Here is a 22,803-nt window from a genome sequence, read left to right as displayed (position 1 = left end):
ATACCCCGCGGGGCGGCGGGGGCGGGGCGGGCGGGGCGGCGCCTGCCATTGGCCCTCCGCCTCTCCGGCCCGCCCTCCGCCGCTTCTCATAGGCTGGCGCGGACGCCCGTCAGGGGTATGCCGGTTCCTCCGGCCCCACCCGCCCGCAGCGGCCCGGCCGCTCCCCGGTGCCATTTCCTCAGGCGCGGGGGGAGCTCCCCCATTGCGGTCCCGGCGAACTCGGTGCGAGCTGTCACCGCTGTGAAATAAAGCGCTCCCCCTCCGCCCTGTGTGTGCTCCCCGCTGCGTCAGGCTGAATGCTCACTGCTCGGTGTTAATCACGGTTAATAGTTTTTAGTCATGATCGGCTTTAACCTGCATCGGGTCCCCGAGCTGGTCCGTGTCCCAGCTGCATGAGTGCTTGTGCTGGCATAAAGAGGTTGTGCTAGGGCACAAACGAGAAACCTCCGGTGGGGAGTGCAGGACCACTTGTTCCAGTAGTTATAAAGGTTATATCACCTTAAAGTGCTTATGAAGCCAAAGCCGTGAGGTTGTGAACTCTGTCCAGCCCCAGACCCCGTTTATTTTTAGTACTAGTCCCCCTACACTTGTTTCTGCATCCATCACACTAATCCCAAATCCCATCTTCTGTCAATTTGATGTTAGTTTTCAGTCATCTGGCTGATCCCGCTTTCTGTCTGCAAGTGGTCCATGTGATGTTTCTCCATCCAGGCGCGTCATCGTCTTGTCTTGGTTGGAGCCCTTGCCTTGCTGACCCTTGACTGCAGTGTAGTTTCACCCCATGACTTGGACCACGTGTGTATGTACCGTCTCCAGCATTTCCCAAAGGCTCTCTGTGTTCTTGTTTGCCCCATTCAGCCACCACTTTCTCTTACTTTTCCAATTTGGGCTTCAATTTCTTCCCAGCTGCTACCAGACGCTAGTCTGAGTGGGCCTAGCCTACTAGCTGTGGCAGTTGTCTCCTGGTTTTAAGGCACAGCAATCATCCGTAAGACTACCTTTAAGACACTGCAGAAAAGGACAATATTAAACAACAACAACAACAAAAAAGTCCCTCTTCCTTATTTCTAGGAAGCTTCTCAATGTGAGGGAATAACCTAAAAAGCAGTGGAAAGCACTGGTTTGAAAGTTTAACATGTGACAATGCATCCCAGTATCACCAGCTGATGTGAGGAGGGAAATGATCTCAGCACTGAGTAAGATGAAGCCGTGAAAGAATTTGGAAACAAAGACAAGTACTTTGATGTAATGGAAAAGCAGCAGGGCGATGTAGAATATCTGAAGCCAGAGAGTGTGGGTACGAACACCTGAAGAGTGATTTATATTACTGCTGAAGGCTGCAGGCCTTCCTTCATGAGAGGCTTGATTGCTGAAAAATAGAGAGAGAGCAGGTGGAGGAGAGAAAAGAGCAGTGAAAGCCCTTTTTTCAGCCTGACTGGCAAGTAGGCATGAACAAAGTATTGTCTGAGGGACAGGCTGAGGTTTCAGGAAGGACAGAAGGAGATTGTTGTGGATTAGAGAGAGGTTCTGTGAGTCATCGTTGGAAAGATGGTAGCTGAATTCATGTTTACAAGTGAGATTACCCACAGATAAGGGATGGGAATGGAGCCGAAGGACTTGCAGGTTTCAAAATATCTGGTCAAAGGGGTCGTACTAATTTAACCACAGCAGTTTTAAAATTGATTTAATAACCTTAGTCAAACATTTGAATCTGGAGGAAGGCAGGCTCTGGAAGTCAGGAAGGCTCAGGCATCATCATATGATCGTGAGACATAGGGCCAAAAATTATTTATGATCTGGCTCCTTTGTAGTGATCTGCTGGTGCAGCAGGCTGCAACTGGCCAGGTGCATTACCCCGTAAACAGGAGGAATTTGTGTGTAGTACAAAACTGATGTCATTGTATCAGCTTGGTTTTACTTTGTTTTTTGTTAGGTGTGTAACCGAGCCCAGCAGTCAGCATGATTCAGAGTTGCTGCTTGCCAAAACAGAGCTTCTGGACAGTCCAAAACAGGATGCAGACTTGTGTGGCGCTGAAGCTGCTCCCCGTTTTCCTTACCAAACCAGCTGCCAGACACAGAGCTCCCAGAGCCAGCAAGAAGCAGTCTTTGCTCTTACCCGTATTCTTGAATCTGGCAAGCTTAGTGTCAACAAATAACCAAGTCCAGAAAGAAAGATGAGAAAGTATGAATGTTTTATTGTGAGGAAAGGACAACGATGAATTCTGTATTCTTACCCAGTCTCTTTACACTTTTCCAGTAGCACAAAGGGGCTGTAGAGTTCTTGAAATTTCTCCCTCGAGGCTACTCCTTGTGCAGAGGTTTCCTCACTTTGAACAGCTATTTTGAGCTGCTGCAACGATCCATAGGGGGCTGTGGCAGCAAAGTAATTCTGAGCTGCCAACTTAGATGAGAGGCATTGCCAAGAATAATGAAGATTCAAATATGGAATAAAGCCTCATTTACCAGCCCTCCACCCAACGGGCAGCAAAGGCTCATGCTCACTCTTTGTGAAGGAGAACATTCATTGTAATATTTATGTAAAGGTTAATGTTACGCTAGTTCTCTGCAACCCTGGTATGTGACCACGAGAAACAAAAACTAGTGTGCTGTGAGGAGGAGGAGCACCTTTGCTGCCTTCCTCAATCATTTTGATGGTCGCTACAAAAAGAACAAAAAAGCAAGTTTCTAGAAAGCCAGTGCATGCCCAGAGAATGCATGACTTTCACGACACTTCCCCCATGTTTTTTAAAAAACAAAAGCATTCATCTCTAATATGGCCAACTTGGCCCTGCTCCTCCATTCCTGTTTCAATTTACTTGCCCCGCTTCTCAGATTTCTGCTTGCAGGGAGAATGGCAACAAGAGCCAACTTCACATTTCAGTGAGTCAAAAGTCAGGAGCAGTTTTGTAGCAAATCTGGGCTGTTCATTTACGTTACGGAAGTTCTGAGTTGTTTTACTATAGTAACAAGCAACAGCAACATTTTAGTAACTCGAGCAACTTTTAGCACAAAATTGGAATCGCAAGTATCTCAAATGATTATTTCCTACTTCTTGTCTACAACCAGCAAATATCCTTCTAAATTAAATGAGAAAAATAAATACAAAGAATTGTCCTGCTATGAAATCCTTCTCAGGTTGCCATTATGATTTCCACTGCAGTTAGCTCAGATTTGACTGACAGAACTTGTAAATGTAGCGCTGCCACTCACTTTGCCAACAAATGGCAATTGCCAATCAAACCCAGGAAACTTTGACAATTAATTAATTCTCGTAAAATTCTGTATACATTGAATAGCAACAGTAGACGTAACATTCATTTGATACTTGGACATTGTATGTTGTTTTTTATTATTAATTTACTGAAGATTCTCAAAGTTTAGCTTAAATGTCTAGGAGCAAATGTTTGGCCAATAGAATAACCACTTGATTCCACTTTGAAAATGTGAATGAAATAAACACACTAAGAATTTCAACTCTGAACTAATGTGTAGTTGATAGTTTGTGTTCTAGAGGCCCACACGTCATGGCTACAAAATCACCACTGCAGGCGTTAGCCACCTTTTTGGTGATAGGTGTGAAACTGGTTTCTCTCCATTCGTTGGGTACTAGACCCCTGAGTTTACATGCTTGTTCCTCTCAGAAATGGAGTGGAGATGGAGAAGTCTCTCTCAAGATGCAGTCTCTTGAACAGACGGCATTAATTTTCCTGATTTTTGCTTTGTTCTGAACTATGCTTTTCCATACTCCTGCTAATATCTAAACCATCTTTGCTCCAATGATCGGTCATTGTCCTCATTAAAAACTGAGGCACATTATTTTTTTTTCAGATCAGTAGTGAAGCACAATTTATCTTTTGCCAAGATTATCTTCCATCTCTGTCCACTTCCCACTGCATAGCAGCTACAGTCTTTTATTGTCTTTTGTTTATGGGGATGAAGAAACTTTGTTGCTGTTTGCTTTTCATATCTTTTTTGAAGTCTAACTCAGCTTGATTTTTGGCAATTCTCATTTTGTCCTTCCTTTTCGTGATCCCTCAGATAACTTTTCCTTTGTGTTTAGTCCTCTTTGCCATTTTCTAAGTGTTTCAGTTTTTGCTTATGGCTATTTATTGAACTAGCTCTGCAGCCCTTCTCTAGAACTTTCCCTGCTTTCTTAAGACAAAAAGTCTGCATACCATGATCCTTTTCATAGAAAATAATTACATTATCCTCAGCATTTGGATTCCTCAGTCCCTGACTTCACAGGTAAGTTCCCTTGATTTATCAAACTTGTCTTTTTGAAATTGAGAGTATTATTTACTCTTGGAGTAGGAGCGTTTACCATCTTTCCCCAAATCAATTTTGACCTAAGCAAATTCTATCTATTGTAGCCCTCTTCTGTCATTAATCTGAACTCCTATTTTTTAGGCAGTGACTATCATGCCTATACACATTTGATTAATTAATATAATGCACTGAATGCAATGATGAATGTAATTCACAATGTAAGGATTAAAATGTAAATGTTTTGTCTTTATGAAGATTGCTCATAAATGCTTTTATCTAAGTTGGAGTTATATTCTACTTCACTTTTTAATTTATATTTAATCTATTAAATATATGGTCTTAATTTAACCATATTCTAAACTTGCATTTATAGGTGTTCTTCAGAGGGGGACTGAAAAAAGTGATTTAGGTAGTCATCCTTTTTTTTCATAGTGATATTATTTTTTCAGTGTTCTGAATTTGTGTATCAATCCCTACCTTGGGATAATTAAAAACCGCACAGAAACTGCTGCTTGAGATGTTTTGCAGTTGTGTTCCTGAAAATAAATTGACTCTCCTAAACCTCCCCCACTCTGAGGTATGGCATCAGTAGTAACTTTGAAGCAATGTTGATTTTCAGTCAGTGCTACAAAGCAAGAAAATTACCATCTGAGATCCTAAAAATATCCAAGATTACCTTACTAAATGAGGCAAACCAACAGCTTTCCTTATGACCCTAGTCTTCCTATTGCACCTGAAAACAAAGCTTTCAGTCAATAGAAATCTTACATACTTTAAGACCAAACGCAATCTCCAGATACCCCAATCATATCGGTCATGAGATTCCAGTCTAAAGGAGTAACAAAGGCAAACAAAGGCCTTGCTCCTGCAAACATTTATATGTTTAACATTTAAACTAATTTGAAATCAATAGAGGTACACAAATCTATGATGCAATTCATGTACTGAAGTATTAGCATGGACAACAATGAGAAAAGCAGATTCCTCTTAGGTTCTTAAGAGGAAAAAAGGGTAATTTTTTAGTATTATAATATTCTGTCACCAGGATACAAGATAATCTGAGGTGACCTTCAAGGAGGGCTTCCACAGAAGAATATGGATGCTGTCCTTTTTCTTTTTTATCTTTTTTTTTTTTTTTTTTTTGGTCAAGAAATCAGTAGAATGGAATTGTATTCACAACAGGAATTCAGGAATTGCATCTACTTTCCCACCCACCCACTACTCTACCCACCCATACCCAGTGCACAAGAGAAACATCACCCAAAAATTAGATGTTTAAGTTAAATAGTTTCTAACATTTGCATTGACACGTGCTGTAGTTAAATGCTAAATGAAAACACAAGACGTCTTTATTAGTTTGTCTCATTTCCTTCATTTAGATCATTAACAGTTTGTACCTGAGACCTCTCTCCATTATCTTCTGATAAGCAGGTAAACCAAAAAAGTCATAGCAGTCAAGAGAGAAAACAGATGATTTGGTTCAGCAAAAAGTGCAAAAATTACTTATACTTCAAGGAAAAGTCAAAACTCCAACTTTTCAAATATCCAGTCTGGACTTTATAAGAGCTTTATCTGAAGGACCCAGCCTGGGAAGGATGGAATTTCAACCATATGGAGGAATTTTATTTACACAGAGTTAACAGAGATGCACCCTAACTTCTCTCTCCCCCACCCCCCCCTTTTTTTTATGACCCGACATGCACGGCCTATAGTTGAAGTTAAAAGGATTCTCAGGAAGTCATCGTTGAAACAGTGAAAAATATGTTTCTCCTAAAGAGTGCACAGGTAAGCCCAAAGTTCAGTTTAAGACAATGTTCCTTTTGTTTTCATGTAGTCTGTGCTGGCGGTGAAGCATGTTCATTCTTTATTGAATTGACTGAAGAAAACCAGGCTGCCTCCTCTTCATACTGGTCGTTTCTGCAGAGACATCCGATTGTAATTGATTTATAATCAACCCTCTTCAGGGAAAATTTCATCACATTTGTCACAAAAGCAATGAAAAAAAATATTTATATTGCTTACAATTGCTTATATTGTTTCTAATTGTTCATTTATATAAAGAGGAGATATACATTAGTTATATTATTATCAATGTTAATAAGCCTAAGAATAAAAAATCACCAGTTAGGTCTTAAACTAATGAGATTTGTTCAAAAATAATGAGATTTCAGACATCAATAAATTGGGATTTGACCTCTGGGGTATTTCTCAATGTGTACATGGCAAAATTTTAAAACTCTGAAACTGAAGCCAAAAGAAAACATGAGGCTATCACATGAATAGAAATACAAACCTTAAAATAAGACACTGAACAATATTGATATGATAAAAGCAAAATGGCTCTACCACTGCTTTTGCAGGCTGCTATATTTCATCCATAGCATGAAAAAAGCTGTCTTATAACAAAGAAGAGTAAATACCAGATGTAATGTATAATTGGCTGTTTTACAATTGAATTAATTTATTCTACTCTGTGCGACTGTCATTTACGTCTCTCCGCAGTAGTGTTCCCTGTTGACAATGCAGTAGCTGAGCTTGTGTCAGCATTTCAAAAAAAACAACTCAACACCCTTTAAACAAAGGTTGTGACTCATTTCTGAAAGTTGGTCTAGGATAAATCATGACAGAGCGCATACTTTTGTATGACAGAAAGAAGTAATCTATCCATTTTGAAGACTGGAAGGCAAAGCTTGTACATAAGTGGAGCTGCTGCTGCTAACATCCTACAAGGTTCTGGCAAAAAATACTAGTTTTTCTTGTCTCCTTTTTGCCCTTTTTGCCATGGATCAGTAGTCCTGAATTAAACTGTAGTGTACTTTGGGCCCTTACCGTTCATGAATGTTTCTTTAGTAGTTTAATGCTACCCTTGCCTCTATGTTTTCAAAATACTAAGGTCTGCAATGCACGACTTTCTTTGGCTGCAGCTTTGAACTTGTGCACCAGTAAGGCTCATTGTGGTAGATGACAGACATGGAACCTTTTTGCACATATTACTGACTGCAAGCTCAAGGGTCTTTTTGTCATTTGATCAACGGATAGAATATCTCTTAATAGCAATTTCCTTTCATGTGTAATGATAGACTACATGCTGTCTGGTTATGAAAAAAAGGCACATCTTAAGCAATATAGTCAGTTTAATCATATATATATATATATTAACCTTTGTTGCAACATATACTATAAAAAGTAATAATTCTGTTTTCATCTCCCTCCTACTTTCTCTCTGTTCTCTTTAGTTCATATTTCAACAAGGTATTCAAGACTTGTCATCTGAAGAACTTCTCTGATCTGGATACTCTACATCCAAACTTGCCCAAGAAAAGGTAATTTGGTCCTTGTAGTAAGTGACATACACAGACAATTGTAGGAGACAGTATACATTTTCTTGACTCACAGTCACCTGATGTACTTGGGAGTACAAGAAGTTAATAACTTAATATTATGTCTTCAAATTGTAAAGCGTCATGTACAAATGTTACTTCTGATTTCTCTGTGATTTAAAGGTGTTAATTTAGCCATTCTCTTCAATCTCTAGTTTTACAAGGAAAAAAGGCAAGATTTAGACAAGTAATTAAGAATTTATTTACCTTCCTCTATATCCATATCAGATCTGTTTATGTCAGAAAAATAATGTAATTCAGCATGCTATCACTATGTCATTTCCTACGACTACTGGAGTGGTGAAGTTTTACTGGTTGCTCAGTTTAATTTTCTAGCCTAGAACAGAACACGTTTTAGTTTGAGAAACTTCACGTATTGAATTTTACATAGAAAAATAGAAAATACTCTTTATACAGACCCTCAATAAGTTCTGCCCAGGTTCTGTCTATTTCCTCTGCCTCTGATTGTCTGCTCCGTATTTTTGCACCTTTCCCTGTTGAAGTATTCTTCTCAACGATGTCTGTGTCTGCTTACTTTGTGGACACTTATAAGATGTCCAACTGCTCTGTGGCAAAACTATTCATGAAAAAGTTGATCAATATTTCCCTTTGGTCAAAGAACTTCCAAGTCATTTCTCGCCTTTCAAAAGCCATGCATTTGAGCTCTTTGGAAGGTATCATGTTTCTTTTTTTGCTAGGAAATGTCTGAAGTGATTACAGATGCAACCAGAGAAATTCATGACATTTAATTTTACATATGCAATGTAGATGTTGATAAGTTAGCCTGTCACCCAGTGCTTCACTTGGTGGTCAGCATAGAAGAACAGGTATGTCTAGGGCATGAATCACCTGATCTGTTTTAGACAAGGTTTCATTAAATTTTCTAGGTACACCAAAGGGGCTACTTGTTCTACGGGTCCAACAGTACAGCATGTAAACTTTCTCTCATTTCTTTCAGGATACAATCACTTAGTTTTTGGGGCATTTATTTTCGGTTTAATTTGAAACCATGCAGTTTTCCAAAACAGGGAAAAGTGTCACAGTTCATTCAAACCTCTTTCAATAGAATGGTGTTTGCTGATGTTCAAAAATGAGGCATAGTCCCACAAATAGTTTCTTGTGACCATAGTAGCTTCTTGTGAAGGGCTCATGAAAGGTTTAAAAACATGGAAGAGTAGGCATCAGGGAGGTAGTGAAACTCTATGGCCAGTCTGGGAAGAGTGAGCAGAGAACTTAACTTCCTATGCAGAAACAGCAACAATCTTTTTACACATTTTCAAGAGCACTACAAGCTAAGTTATAATAAAAAATAATATATGGAATAATTTATTTTATTAACATAATCTATTTGCCAATGATTTTGCATGAATGCTGCATCAAAGCATGCCTTTCTGTTTCAGGGATTGAAAGACTGATGCATTTTTGCTGGAGAGAAAATCATATTAAGTTTCTTAGAAAACTTATGAAGAATGGCTACAAATACCCCTGTTCAGGTGTACATCCCTACATCGATCTGAGAGCTTTTGTCTTCCGCCTTTACAGCATCAGCACTGGAATTTGTCTTATCTGCCCTGAGATGTCTGCATTACTGATGTCTGCATCTCAGCTAGTTCTCTAGACCTCGAGTCTGTAACTGACAACCCCAAGGTTTAAAGATATGACTACATGAGCAAGTATGCTGTCAGCCTACAACAGCTGACGCTGCAACATCAGAGTACATTTATACGTAGCCGCTTAGCCTGACACAACCCAGCCTCACTATGTGTGGTTGTGTTGGGTGGAGCCACAGCAAAATGTCAGGAGGCATCCTTGTACCAACTTGTACTGCACTTCTCTGCAGAATTCTTCCAGTGTCAAGATATTAGGATCAGTCTCCCACAATTCTCTATTACATGGTGTTTTCTAAAATAAAACTTTTTTTTTTTTTAATTATTAGTTCTATATTTTGCTATTTTGTCTCTCTGCCATCAACATGAGATCTGCAAAGGCTAATGTACCTTACATTTCTGGTTCGCATATCTCTGATATACGTGGGACTTCAGCAACCCCTTCTAAAATGGTGATGAGTAATGGGAGAAGAATGACGAAATTCTGGGGAGGAGAAAAAAAATAACTTCAGACCATGGAATAATAATGTTTCTGGGCCTGAAAAACACACCGGAGGGTGAAAGTGCATGTTGCAGATTTTGGATGACGAGCGGTGGATGAAGAAATTCAGAATGAAGAAAGCCACAAAAATGAAATTGCATGCTGAAGAGGTAGTGGCTCTGGCCCTTCATCAAAGAGACATCAGAGCGAGAGCCACTCTGACGACAGATAAGCAAATACCAATCATGCTCTAGAAGTTTGCATTGCTAACATGCTTACCAGACAGTGGGCAATCAATTGGGCTGGAAAATCCACAATAAAGACAGTTGTCATGCAGGTCTGCAAGACCATTAAGTATCTCCTACTTTCCTAAGATTATGACTCAGGGTGGTGCCTGGGGAACAGAGCCATCTGAAGCAGGGGATGGTGAGATTGTGGTAGGGAAATAGACGGGACGCATCCTGAGTCTGCACCCTCTGAATACAAATAGGCATATTTGTCCATGATGTAAACCCTGGCTGATCAAGAAAGACGTGCAATACTTACAGGAAACATTTATCTTTGACTGTTTTGTTTTGTTTTGTTTTTTAATTGAAGCATGGACAGTGAAACTTAGCCTTTCCTTCTCAAATGCAGAAACCAAAAAGGAGAGATTCAAGAGATTCAACGCTCATTTCAGCAAATGCGAGGTGACTTTGGATGACTTAAAACTGACAAGCGACACATCGTATTAAGACTAGTTGCAGTGAAGAGAGCATGCTGTTGTAACCACTGGGTACTTTTAGTTCTGTTTTTGTGAAGCCTGCTTTAAGCAACAGGGAAAGCTTGGCAGTAGGTTGTCAGGTTGAGCAGGCACACGTCAGGCTAGTTGTTATAGCATTGCTTTGTTAAGGGTAACATTAGATCCCTTTAGTATTGTGTTCTCAGGAGGGCTCTTGCTTGATAGTCGGTTTTCCCATTATTGACCTTAGAAAAAATAATCAGTTTCAAATTAACTACATTCATTACTGAATTCTCCTCAGTTGGAGATTGGAGTCTGTAGGTTGGAGGAGTGTTTGGAAATATCCAGGAGCAAAATAACAGACTTGGGAAGCAAAGGGAGCGCACAGCACCAACGCAGGGTACTGCTGGAGGTCCTGCTCTTGCTGATGTACACACGACCATAAGGCACGTCTCTGGGAACGGGTCTGCAGAACAAAAGAACTGGTTCTGACAGCTCAGTATCCATATTGTGTGAATGTCAGGGGTCTTTACTTTTGGATTGTTTCTAGTCTGCTCCCAAGACTGAATATCCATTAAAAAACAGAATATGTGCTCCTGCAGTGCGCTCTCACATACAGTTTTAGCCTACAGAAATCTAGTTTGTGTACGGTAGGACCACTCTACAGCATGGACCAAAGCATGGTACAAAGAATGGGGACAATCAAAAGTTTCCTTTCAAAAGCAAGCTCCAATTCCAAAACCAAGTGCTATTGTAGCTGCCCTCTCCATATGGCTGGGCCAATCTCCCTGCGGTCCACTTCCCCTCTCTCCCCCTCCCAGGAGCTCATCGCTTCTGGCCCCATTCTCCCAGCGAGAAGTCCCCCATTGCCTTCGGGAATTCGGGAAGGACGAGTAAAGGGCAAGGCAAACTGGGCTGCCTGGAGGGAGAGACAGGGTTACGCGTGTACCTGCGGCAGCTGGGAATGGGGAGGGAGCTGGGAGCCAGAACAGAGTGGCCTGAAGACTGCAAATAATACAAATACACATGTTCCAGCTTTAAATGCAGTGGTGTTTACAGAGATTTTTGCTATTCAGTTAGTATTGGAATTCCAAAGCAAGCCTATTCTTACACTAAGGAAACTGCTGGGTTTTGGTTGTTTTTAACGTGAATATATGAGCACTCGGTGCAGTGGTAATGCACTCTACAGTTTTACATTCTCAAGCCAAACCGGTACTATAGACAACTTCACAGGAATTTAATATTGTAATTTAAATATTCTTACTGAAAACAGACAAAAAAAATCAATGATTGAATACGTGTGTGATTGGGAATAGATCAACACTTTCTGGGATTGTTAGATTAATGGGCTAAAGCTGCTAATGCACTGTGAAAGCAATTGTGTCTTTTCGTAGCCAGCCAGTGCGTTTTGTTGTCAAGATGCTGCTGGTTTCCCTGGCTGGGCAGTCAACCTGGGAAAGAGGCTGGCAATAGCTGCTGTGCACGGGGTGGACGAGGAAATACAGCTCTGCAGACACGAAAATTGAAGAAATTCCAAGGAGGAATTTGAGCCTTGGGGGGAAGGCTTGTTTCTTTTGCTCCGTGACTCCTAAACTTGTTGTCTGAAGCGGTGATTGATAACAGATGCACCTATCTGCCTCTCTGTTTTTCTTGAAGGATGTTGTTTTTCAGCAACGTGATATTTTCTGTGATCTCCCCAGCATGTTGTCCCTCTGTTGCATATGTTCATCTGTATCACCATTCTCCATGGAATAAAGAGGCTCTGGAAGCACGTTATCCCTTGTTTAACCCATTTTTCCCCTTAATCTATGTCAGTCTTTCAGCAGTTATGGAAACCGTGGTTTTCTAGGACCGTCTGTCAAATGAGAGATCGTTAAGATTTGCTCGTTAACAGGAAGGAGAAGGAACTTGGAACTTCTTTAAATAACTTTCCCTGCATGAAGGTCTTCCAGATACAAGACAGAGGGTCTGTTTCCTTCCAGACAGCTTGCTCTGGGTATCAGCATTGCTGCAGGGATGCTAAATTGCCAGGGACTGCCTGTGAGCCCAAAGTCCTATGGAAGGGGAACTGATACAGGGGACCTTGAAGTATGAGCACTGGGGCAGTGGAGGCAATGTTAATACGGGAAGCAGTGCTTATGGCCACCATAATGTCCTCTGCAGTGACAAGCACCCAGGTACCCAAAGGCCTATCTTCACTGGGTAAAGATAAGAACAGCTTGGGAACTCGAGTATGGGAAGGGATCAGTAAGGATCCAGGAGGATAAAAAGGACATTTTTCTACACTTAAAATACATATTCTGAGGTAATCAGATTTTTTCCCTTGTCTGAAAGGCAAAGAAAAGCCAGCTGCCATTAAAAGCCTGTCCCTTTGTTATGCTAAGCCACAGAAAAAAAGAAAAGGCAGTCTTTTTGAGAGGAAAAAGTCAGGTTCAAGCATTGCTGCAAATGAAAAAGCATACATTTCAAATTAAAATGCAACAGGAAATCCTTGAGCTCCACTCCCCTTTCCTTGCTGTACTCATCTTGACTCTTCCAGGAATCTGTCTCTGGTCCCATGCTGTTTCAAAGAACTGGCTCTCCCCACTGGTGCCTGCCCTACCTTGGCACTTTGTTCTCCCCTCTGCTCTTCAGAGGGTTTTGGTTGTTCCTCTTGAAGTGTGAGCTGTTCACGGAAGTTATGTTATTCAGGCAACACAAAAGATGAGCTTTTATACCAGTTTGGAGGAAATTGTCGTAGAGTACGTGCGTTTACGTTATAGATTAAAGAGAGTAAACAACTCTTTTGCAACCGAGCAAATCTCAAAGCACCGAGCTTTTGCAACTCGGTGCTATGGCATCACTATGGAGTTTGACCAGCAGAGCGTACTCTCTGCAATTTCCTCTCATGTACTTTTCATAATGATATATTAATTAAAATATATTAATTAAAAGTAAATAGATTTATGGTCAATAGTCAGTCTGTCTGTAGGTCATAGAAAAATTAATGGGAGGCCCTTCCAAGGGTTGCTGTATCATTTGTGTGCTTGAACAGAGAAATGAGAAGTACAAAATTGTCCTAAACTTGATCAGGGCCCATGGCTTCTACAATTACATACGGCTCTAATAGAAACTGCACCTATTAATGGGCTCTCAGGTAATACAACAGAGCGATTCGAGCAGGATTGTTTATTCCCAACCCTCCCAAAAGCTCTGGGTGAGCCCAGTTTAGCCAGGTGTTAAATATGATTAACTGCAGTGGCTTTGGGTGGCTTAAGGTTTTATTTCCTACACCTAGTTTCTCACAGTGCCACAATATATGAGGCAATCTAAAGATAATGCAGCTATTGATTTTTTTTTTTTTTAATGACACAAGTGCGTAGAATGGAATACACCAGTATCGATTTCATGCTAAATTTCTGGAAGTCACAGCTGACTCTCATACACCTTAAGTCTGCCAGTTAAACAACAGATTATCTTCCTCTCAAACCCCATCTCCAGCAGGACTTCTTTCGAGGAACAGCAAAGCTTTTGTATAAATTCAGCTCTCTCAAGGTTGGGTTTGTTAAGCTCTTCTGGGGTACAAGTTTGTCTGTACTGATTGAATGGAGTAAATTAAACTTCATGCAAATGGCTACAAGGTATTTATGTCTTTCAGGGACACTCCTTGGACAAGCTGCTGAGAGTTCCTGCATTTTCTGCATAAATGTCTCAGCAGTGACAGATAAGCATCTCACAGAGATAAAGGACAGTCTCAGGGGCTGCAGTCCCTGGTACAGCACAGGCCACACGTTGATCTACTTGAACTCAGAGAAATGCATCTCAAATGTCCTGTGCCAGGAGCTGAGATCATCTGTTTTGAAAAAAAAGGGATATACCACTCCCTTGTTTTCTATCAACAAAGGGGGTGGTGCAAAGTGCCCTCTACTACACAAGAGAGTGCACAGGCAGTGCCATCCCCTGCAGGCCACCTACCCAGAGCACCAAATGCCCCAGTTGTTTCGAGCTACTGGACGGGAAGTATGGAGTCAAGATCTGTCAAACATTTTCCGACACAGGGTTTATGTCAAGCTTTCTTTGTATCTTGAATTTTAACAGGAAATGCTAGGTCTTTGCTGCAGGGGTAGTTTATCTTCAGGGTCCTTCTCATGTGTTTCTGATTCCTGAGCTGGGAAGCTATGTACACTCTCTATCAAACTCTCTGTTTAAGCAAGGTTATTCTAAAGGAAAAAACAGGAAAGGGTAGTGGCAATCCCATTAACTCCAGGGCAGGCAAAGCAATTCTGGATTAAATAACTGTTATGGTTCTTAGCATGCAGTCCCAGAAGTTGCCTCTCCTGTGGGATATACCCTGATACAATATACCATCATTACCAGGGTATCACCTCATGCCACCACTTTTTGGTACATACCTGTCAAAATGCTTTTATTCTGGTAAACTGAACCTTGGCTAGAAATAGCAGATGGATTCCTGTCTTCGTGTATGATTTTTGTAATGTCTCACCTAAATAAAATTGCTGCTCTATCTAAATTACTTAAATCAAGAAAAAAAGCTTGCTTGCATATGCTGGTTGCCAAGCAGGCACTTTCTTTTTTCTCTTAATTAGAGTGGGGCTTTCAGAATGACTTAAACTCTAAATCCTCTGACTGAGAAAGATATCCGAGTTTGCTATTTTCATGAGGAAATTGTCCCACGGAATAAAATGATTGCATTTGGATTTGTTATGAGATTAAAGAAGGAACCTCCTACTAGGAACAGAGCACTGCAAATTGTTTGAATTCCTAAGATGTATGGAGTGCCTAGGTGGGGCTTCTACCAAGTATTAAGCCATTTCTGATGTCTCTAACTCTGATGCTGCCCTTGGGAAGACCGTCACACAGTTCATACTCTGTTAGGGACTTGGGTTGAGTATGGCGCTACTTGCCCACTGTGTGGCCACAGGCACTGACAAGGGCTTGAGTATGCGTTACTTGCCTTTAAGAATTGTTTCTGCAGGTCTGTTGTGTGTGTGTATAGCTTTACAGCTCACTTCCTTCTGCAGGAAGATAAGTCATGAGGAGCACATGATTCATGGAAACTGAAAGGGAAGAACAGACCCTGATGACACTACGTACATATGTGGGTGGCATGGTGCTAAACTGCACCTGGAGATTACAATTCGGGCAATAATCCTGCAGCTGTAAAACTGATAACCTGCAATACAACCATAGAGTACACCCTCAAAGTGAATGTACAGATAGAAGAATCAGAGCAGGTAAGGAGCCTTTTTTTTCATCTTACCCCTGCTAATGAAACCTTACAATTAGAGAAACACAATACTTTTATATGCTATGCATTTATGCATTGAATGTATTTTGTATATAGTAATGGCTTTTGCTAGGTTTCTCAAGAAAGAGATACTGTTTAAATATGGAGCATCATTTAGAAATATGTTGTGTAACTGAAGGATTTTAAGATGAGAAGTTTGCTATTTTTTCTGCTGTTTTACTTGGTTTCAAGTTGTATCCACTCCAATGCCACCAGCAGGCATTCAGGAGACCTCTGGGGGCTCTCAGCCCCCCTCAGTGTGCCACCTAGCAGGGAGCGACCTCGCGACCCGCAGCCCCTGCCAGCTGTGGTGCAGCTTCATTTGGCCCTGCCCAGCAGCTTTCCCGCTGTTCCTGCTGTGCATTAGGGTAATAAGGACCTCCTAGAACTACTTAAAGTAGTACTCCTTTATGTTACAGTATAATTTAAGACAAGATTAAATTTAAAATGTCTTTTGAGATGATAGATAAATAAAAGATGTGAGTAAAGATGAGATATTTATCTTCTTTTGTGCTTCTGCATTGGCTTAGGATGTTTCTACGTTGGCTTAGGATGCAACACAACCTCCTGTTGTAGAATATGATAAAATAACATTGTATTAGAGTTAAATTTATAGGAATATCACATCAGTAAAAAAAACCTGTAGAATACTATAAATAAGTTTTATGTATAGTATTCTATTCAAGAAGAGGGGTTTACCACGTCAGCTCTATTGATTTTCCAGATCAATATGGCAAGAATAGTACACAGAGCTGTGTGTAGGCAAGGTTTTAGCACGGTTTAGATCTGTTTGTATGGGTTAAGCTGTCAGCGGGGCAGCTGGCTGCTGTTCCCTTCCCAACATACCTGGCACAGTTGCAGAGATAACACGTCCTGTGGCTTGTCACCCCCAGCAGCAGGTTACTTCACCCACGTCTCCTGGTGGCAGGGCTTGTGTCGGTGATCCTTGGCTTGTCCCCTTGGGGGCTTCATTGGGAGCTGCTCCTCTGACACAGGCCGGCACGTTTTGGAGCAGGCCGGCAGAGCTGCAGGACTAGGTGGCCTTTTGCAAAAGGTCGGTGAGGAGGAGGTAGGGAGTGGTAGCATCTCTGAAGGGAACAATTGTCTGCAAACTTACTTCGTGCTTATGGCCTAAAGGTGTAACTGTAAAATAAACAGGTACAAACAGCTTTAAGTCAACAGAAGAGAAACCACATACAACAATTCAACTTTTGTAGTTAACATCACTTGAATTTACTCCGTATAGCTTATGGACGTAGGAATGAGCTTCTGGAGGGGATTCTACAGGATTTGTCCCACTTAAAGCTCTGCAGTGTTCACATCATAGCACTTGGATCTGCTTTTTTGCGTGACCAGACTGAACTGGGAAATTAACTTCCCCGTGTTCTGGGACTTTCCTCCATCTTTTATCTTTATTTTCAGCCTTTTTTATGTAGATGTTCAGAACTTCTATATTATATCACTTCTCTGTGAAAGTGTATTATGTGCCCGACCACCCGACCAATACGAGCTATAGTCACTGCATCCTGTTTGCTCACCAGGAGTTTATCACATCTACTTCTCTGCTTCCAGTTCATCCATAGTTGGTATAACCACGATACTACTTTCACACATTAAGTTCTTCTTAGACATCTTTTTGACACTAGATGGCTTTTTCTACCATTTCAGTGACCTGGCAGACTTTCAATGAAAACTGAATTATTGACAGACAAAAATAAAATAATTTGTAAAGCCACTGAGTTCATCTAATCTCTCTATCTTACTTCCATCAAAGTCATACCAAGGTGAATTTGATGTTTGGCTTTTTTTTCCCCTCGCTTTTAATGTGTTCTGGGAGGGATAAGGATGACATGTGGTATCAACATTTAAGTGATATCAAGGAAAAGAGATTACACACAAAAGAAAGCATTCAGTTTTATCATACTATAGAACAGGTACCATCTGTTACCTGTGCTGTGCCAAAACTAGCTCTTTTTGTATCTGAATTTAAGCCGGATACAGTCTAGGATGTTGGCAATGTGAAAGAAGAATGCACTTAATAAAGGCAGAAAACACACCCATACATGGCGTATGATTCTCATCTATGGATGGTCACATAGAAGGTCTTCCATACACAAAAAGTTCTAAAGGCAGTGGGAATCTTTCATTCCCAATGAATCTTTCAATTCCAAATAGTAGCACCTATGAATACTTTTTTTTTTTTTTTTCAAAATAAAAAGCCCTAGGTTTTTGACAACAAACTACAATTTTATTGTTTGGGAATTGATTCAAGGACATTTATCAAAGACTCAAGTTCTGGCTCCTGAAATGCCGCCCTGGTCTCTACTAAATTCTGTATTAATCCTGATAAATCAAAACAATTATAGTTTTTCTGCTGTGATGCCACTAAATGGTTTTGGAGAACCCCCTTGAATGTTCTAAATGGTTTGGAAACTCCGGAGACCAAGATTTTCCTTGTTGCCCAGACCTGTCATCGATGTTATTATATTTGTTTTATCATCAGAGGGCACTTCTCCATGACTGTAAGCCTTAGGAAACAGGGTTTAGGTGATAATGCCATTTGCCTGCTGATCTTGTCAGACCCTCTCTAATAACTTTTGAACCCACGAGCTTATTGCAGTTACATTTGATACAGAAACAGGAAACTTCGTTTGAAACAGAAACCGAAATTCCTTCAAGTTTGTGAATTGTAAAAGAAAGATCACTTCCTTCCAATTATTACCATGAAGAAAAGGCTGATGCCTGAGCTCAAAACTTATTGTATTTATTTTTCTGCCAGCCTGCACATGCCCGGATAGAAAGCAGCCACGTCCCAGTGGTTGTCACCAGCTGGGAGCTGGGAGGCAGGAGGAGGGAGCTGGGGGCACTGGGGGAAGGGAAGATGGATGATGGGCCGAGCCCGAGCTGTGGCACAGGGGAGGGACAAAGGATGGCACGCAGATCCAGAGAAGCCAGGGCCTCATTTCTGCCTCTTCGTAACAGCACAACTCGAATGGGAATGACCTGAGTCAAAAGCAGCACGACCAAATTAGACAGACTGAAGGGGCTTGACACCCAGAAAGAACCAGCAAAATGGTCACCATTTAAAGAAATTTTATTTATATTACTTTATCTTCTTTTCCATAAGCATCCAGTTCAATACACGCAATATTTGGGACCTCTTATCTGAACAATTTGCTAACTTGATACTTGTCTATTGTTACCGTTTGTTACCACTGATAACGCACTAATTTCTATGTCAAGCCATGCTTGTTTCTATAACAAGTATGTTAAAGTTTCAGTTCCTTTTGTTTGGTCTTAGACCAAAGAATCCATTGTAAGTGATGGACTTATAGGTTATATGAAGGAAGTCCTGTTTGCACTAGCAACTATCGTTTTGCCATAATGAAGTAATAGCAATAAAATAATGGTTAATACTTTGAGCTTTGAGCTTTCTGCCCAAGGTTATCAATTAAATTTATGTAGTCCTATTAAGGATGTCTATTGTTCCTCTTTATAGACATAAGAACCAAAACATGAATAATGGAGGTTTCCAATGGTGAAAATGAGGTTCAGAATAGACTCTGGGGTAAATGCAGTTCCAATGAGTTACTATTGAAGCTCAGTATATGAATTTCACTCCTTAAAACTTAAGTTTCTTCACTCTGAGGAAAAATATACAACCAACCAAAAAAAAAAAGGCAAAAAAATGATCAAACAAACAAACAAAAAAAATCCAAAACTTTCCACTTTTTTTTTCTTCCACACAGTCCTGAAAAGCTCATGCACCCATAGAATCCAAATTCCTACAGTTCGTCAGGAGTCACGGAGTTGGTGGAGGAGCCTATTGTGCTGCAAGTTTACCTAATAAGAAAACTCCCATCAGAGGAAGACTGCAGTTTGGCTGTCATGGAGTCTGAGTGTGGTTGTGCAGTATCAAAGTTTCAGATGAGGAATATGAGAGATGAAAGCTTAAGTTCACTTGGCATCTTGTCAATGCCAAAGGAGTGGTCGAACTGCAAAACGATTTTACAGACTTGTCTGTCACAGACATTGCAGTGCAGAGTAGAGCTAGGTCCAAGGCAACAGGGTAATTCCAGATTCATCAGCTCCAGTGTTTGCATTTTCTAACAGCTGGACACACAGAATTTGCAGGAACTTCTGTACTTACGCTGCCTGCTGTCTGTCATATGGTGTAGCTCTTGCAGAAGCCACACAGAAGCTTCATGCGATTTAAGAGCTACAGGCTGCCTATGCCTGCATTAGAGGTTGGAAGAAGCAGCCCGTTTGTTTGGTTGTTTCACCCAACAACCAGCTTGTGAATCCTTTTGAGATCCATAATATCTTCTCACTGACACAGCAGATAAGAAGGAGAAAAGTAACTGTGACTTCTTCCACGCAGTCCTAGTAATAGGGATTTGGTAGTTCCCATACACATTGCAGAAGGCAAGAGTCAGGCAAGGCAATTAGCCAGGTAGGATGCATCCCCCTCCTTCTCATTCTTTCCCAGACCTTGCCCATTTGTGGTGGGTTGACCCCGGCCAGCAGCTCAACCCACACCCAGTTGCTTGCTCACTGCTCCAAGTGGGATGAGGGAAGAGAATTAAAAGGACAAAAGTGAGATAAAAGTTGAGATAAAGTCATTTAATAAGTCAAGGAAAGAAAAAAAAAAAAGAAAAGAAACAAGTGATGCAAAGGCACTCGCTCATCACCTCCCACCCGCAGACTGATGCCCAGGCAGTCTGTGAGCAAAGGCTACTTTGCAAAAACTCCAGTTTTGTTCCTGGGAACAACGCTATACAGCACAGAATATCTCTTTGGACACTTTGGGTCAGCCTACTTGCTGCGGGGGCAGAGTGAGAAACAGAGAAAGCCTTGATGCTGGGCAAACACTGCTCTGCAATAGCCAAAACTTGGGTTTGTTATCAACGTGTTTTGGTCACAGATCTGAAGCACAGCACTGTACGGGCTGCTGTGAAGAAAATTAACTCCATCCCAGCCAGATGCAGTACGCTCTCACAGACAATAGAGAACCAAGGGCACTTTATATACATCAAAGAAGCATTAGTGTGGCAGTTGAAAGTGCTTCAGTTTAGGTGCATTAATTTAATACCTTTGGTTTCTTTAATTTAGCTGAGTCTCTATGCGTACAATGGAGTAAGAAGAATACAGAAACTGGCGATAAGGTAAGAAGTCTTCTTACTCTGCTGTAAAGGTCTTCACGTACTGCAGTAAGAGCCACTAGTTATCGTGTCTGGATGCATCAATCCCGCTCTTCTCCTGCATAAACCCTTGTTTCTGCACCTTCTGGCAGGCCAAAGTCACCAGTCACCTTCTCCTTGATAGTTCACCCCGAGAGAAGCACTGCAGGTGTTTGACAATAAAATTTTGCGGGTTTGGTGGCAAGGCTTTAAGAAGTAGGTTTGCTCCAACAGTTGGTGCTTAGTCTTCTCTCTACATGGCATTAGCAGTAGGCATCTGTCTCAGGAGAATCTTTTTTACTGAGTTGTAGTGGCGAGATCACAGTCTGAACTGTAAAAAGATTTTGGTCGGTTGTTTTTTTCAGGCTGATTGACATTTGGCCTACTGCAAATTCTTTACTGGTGGACGGGCATAGCTAGTAAAGCTAAGTGATAGTTTTGGTAGAACTTTAATCCGAAAGTTTTCCTAAAGATGGGGGTGCATGCTGCCTTATATTACAGATAGAAAGCCTGGACCCAAATAAAAGAATGCATGGCAATGGCACTTCTGGCTCCTGCTCCCATTAGACCATCTGGCTTTCTTCTAAAATTCAGAGTTGCTCAACTTCTTCAGCATAATGAGCCAGCAGCCAATTCTGTCATTTCCTATTTGGCTGTAAATATAGTTCTGGAACCTAGATAATTTAGGATTTTGCCACTGAGACATGGATAGAATTGGGTAATAATAAAATTAGAGAAGAAAAACAGAACTTCAGTAATGTGTCAAGGCTCTCAACATAGGAGTTCTTCTCCGGTTTTCTTAAGTCTAATTCCACCATAGTTTCACGAAGCTCAAAATCATTCCCAGGCAGGATGGAATCAGCTCTTGCGTTGCTGGTTTCTTTTGCCAGTTCATCTTCTCAGCTTCTACCAAGCTGAATTGTTTGGAGCTGGTAGTTTCCTCTGAAACACTGTATATAATAGCCACAAATGACACTTTATTAACCAAGTTTATCCAACCTCTTTCAAATCAGTTTAGTTCTTGATCATTCATCACCCCCTGCTCATTCATTTTCCCATCTAACTGGTCCAAATTTATTTAGTCTCTCCTCACTGGATGATAAGAACGGCTGTAGTAGTTCACAGCAGTGGTCCATCTAGCAAAAAATGAAAGAGAACAAGAAAAGGGCAAGCACATAGCCATAACCCCTTCTGTACTTCAAGACTTTTTCCTGACTGATACTAGCTGTTCTAGAGTCCGTCATCACGTATGCAAGTTTTTTTTTTTCTTCCCTCGTGTGCATTACACTGCACTTTGGAACAGTGCTTTTCAGCTACCACTACTCACATGGTGTCATGGGAGTCTCTCTTGCAGCACTTTTCAATCAGCTTTAGATTTGAGTTGTTATATATGTTCTTCAAATGTTGTCACATCATCACTCATTCCTTTTCCCAGTTCATTTATGAGCTGTGAATGACTCAGCTTCAAGCAATCCATATGGATAACCATTCTGTCATGGAAACTCGTGGTTTACTTCTGTCTTTTGTCTTTAAACTTTGTCCATGAGATGACACTCCTTTGTATGTCATATAGAATCAGGGTGTCATAGAAAAATAGGGCAATACAAAAAAAAAAAAAAGCAAGAAATTTAATTTCTATCCCCTCTCCTCTCATCATATTGACCTTCATTACCTACAAAATTTCTGTCTGAGGTTTATCTAAACTTTTCTTAAAATATCTAATGATTTTAATCTAATGATTACAGACTATCTCCAGAAAATTCAAGTATGTAAATACCTTTACTGCTCAGATGTTTTTCTATACATAAATCTCACTTGGTACAACTGAATTCTGTTATATCTTGTCCAGTCTTGTCCAGTGTCTCCTATCTGTTGATGATT

The 22,803-nt window shown here is 40.9% G+C and overlaps 2 long non-coding RNA genes across 3 annotated transcripts; one reads left to right on the top strand and one right to left on the bottom strand.

Moving 5' to 3' along the window:
• The first annotated feature begins 15 nt into the window (after positions 1 to 15).
• On the top strand, positions 16 to 22,672 carry LOC310897152. Its single transcript, XR_014582102.1, has 5 exons — positions 16 to 799; positions 5,979 to 6,051; positions 7,503 to 7,589; positions 9,047 to 15,689; positions 20,855 to 22,672. It is a non-coding gene; the product is annotated as an uncharacterized lncRNA (long non-coding RNA).
• LOC310897154 lies at positions 5,979 to 19,474 on the bottom strand. Of its 2 annotated transcripts, none has more exons than XR_014582105.1 (3): positions 16,589 to 19,474; positions 9,644 to 16,309; positions 5,979 to 6,183 (listed from the first exon to the last, which is right to left on the bottom strand). It is a non-coding gene; the product is annotated as an uncharacterized lncRNA (long non-coding RNA). The 2 variants fall into 2 exon arrangements; XR_014582106.1 differs by having other exon boundaries at positions 9,649 to 16,309.
• Positions 22,673 to 22,803: the final 131 nt, after the last annotated feature.

Source organism: Anser anser (genome assembly GCF_964211835.1).
Source record: "Anser anser genome assembly, chromosome: 3".
NCBI classification, from domain to species: Eukaryota; Metazoa; Chordata; class Aves; order Anseriformes; family Anatidae; genus Anser; species Anser anser.
Note: the sequence above shows the minus strand (reverse complement) of the source record. Positions and strands in the feature narration are given on the sequence as shown.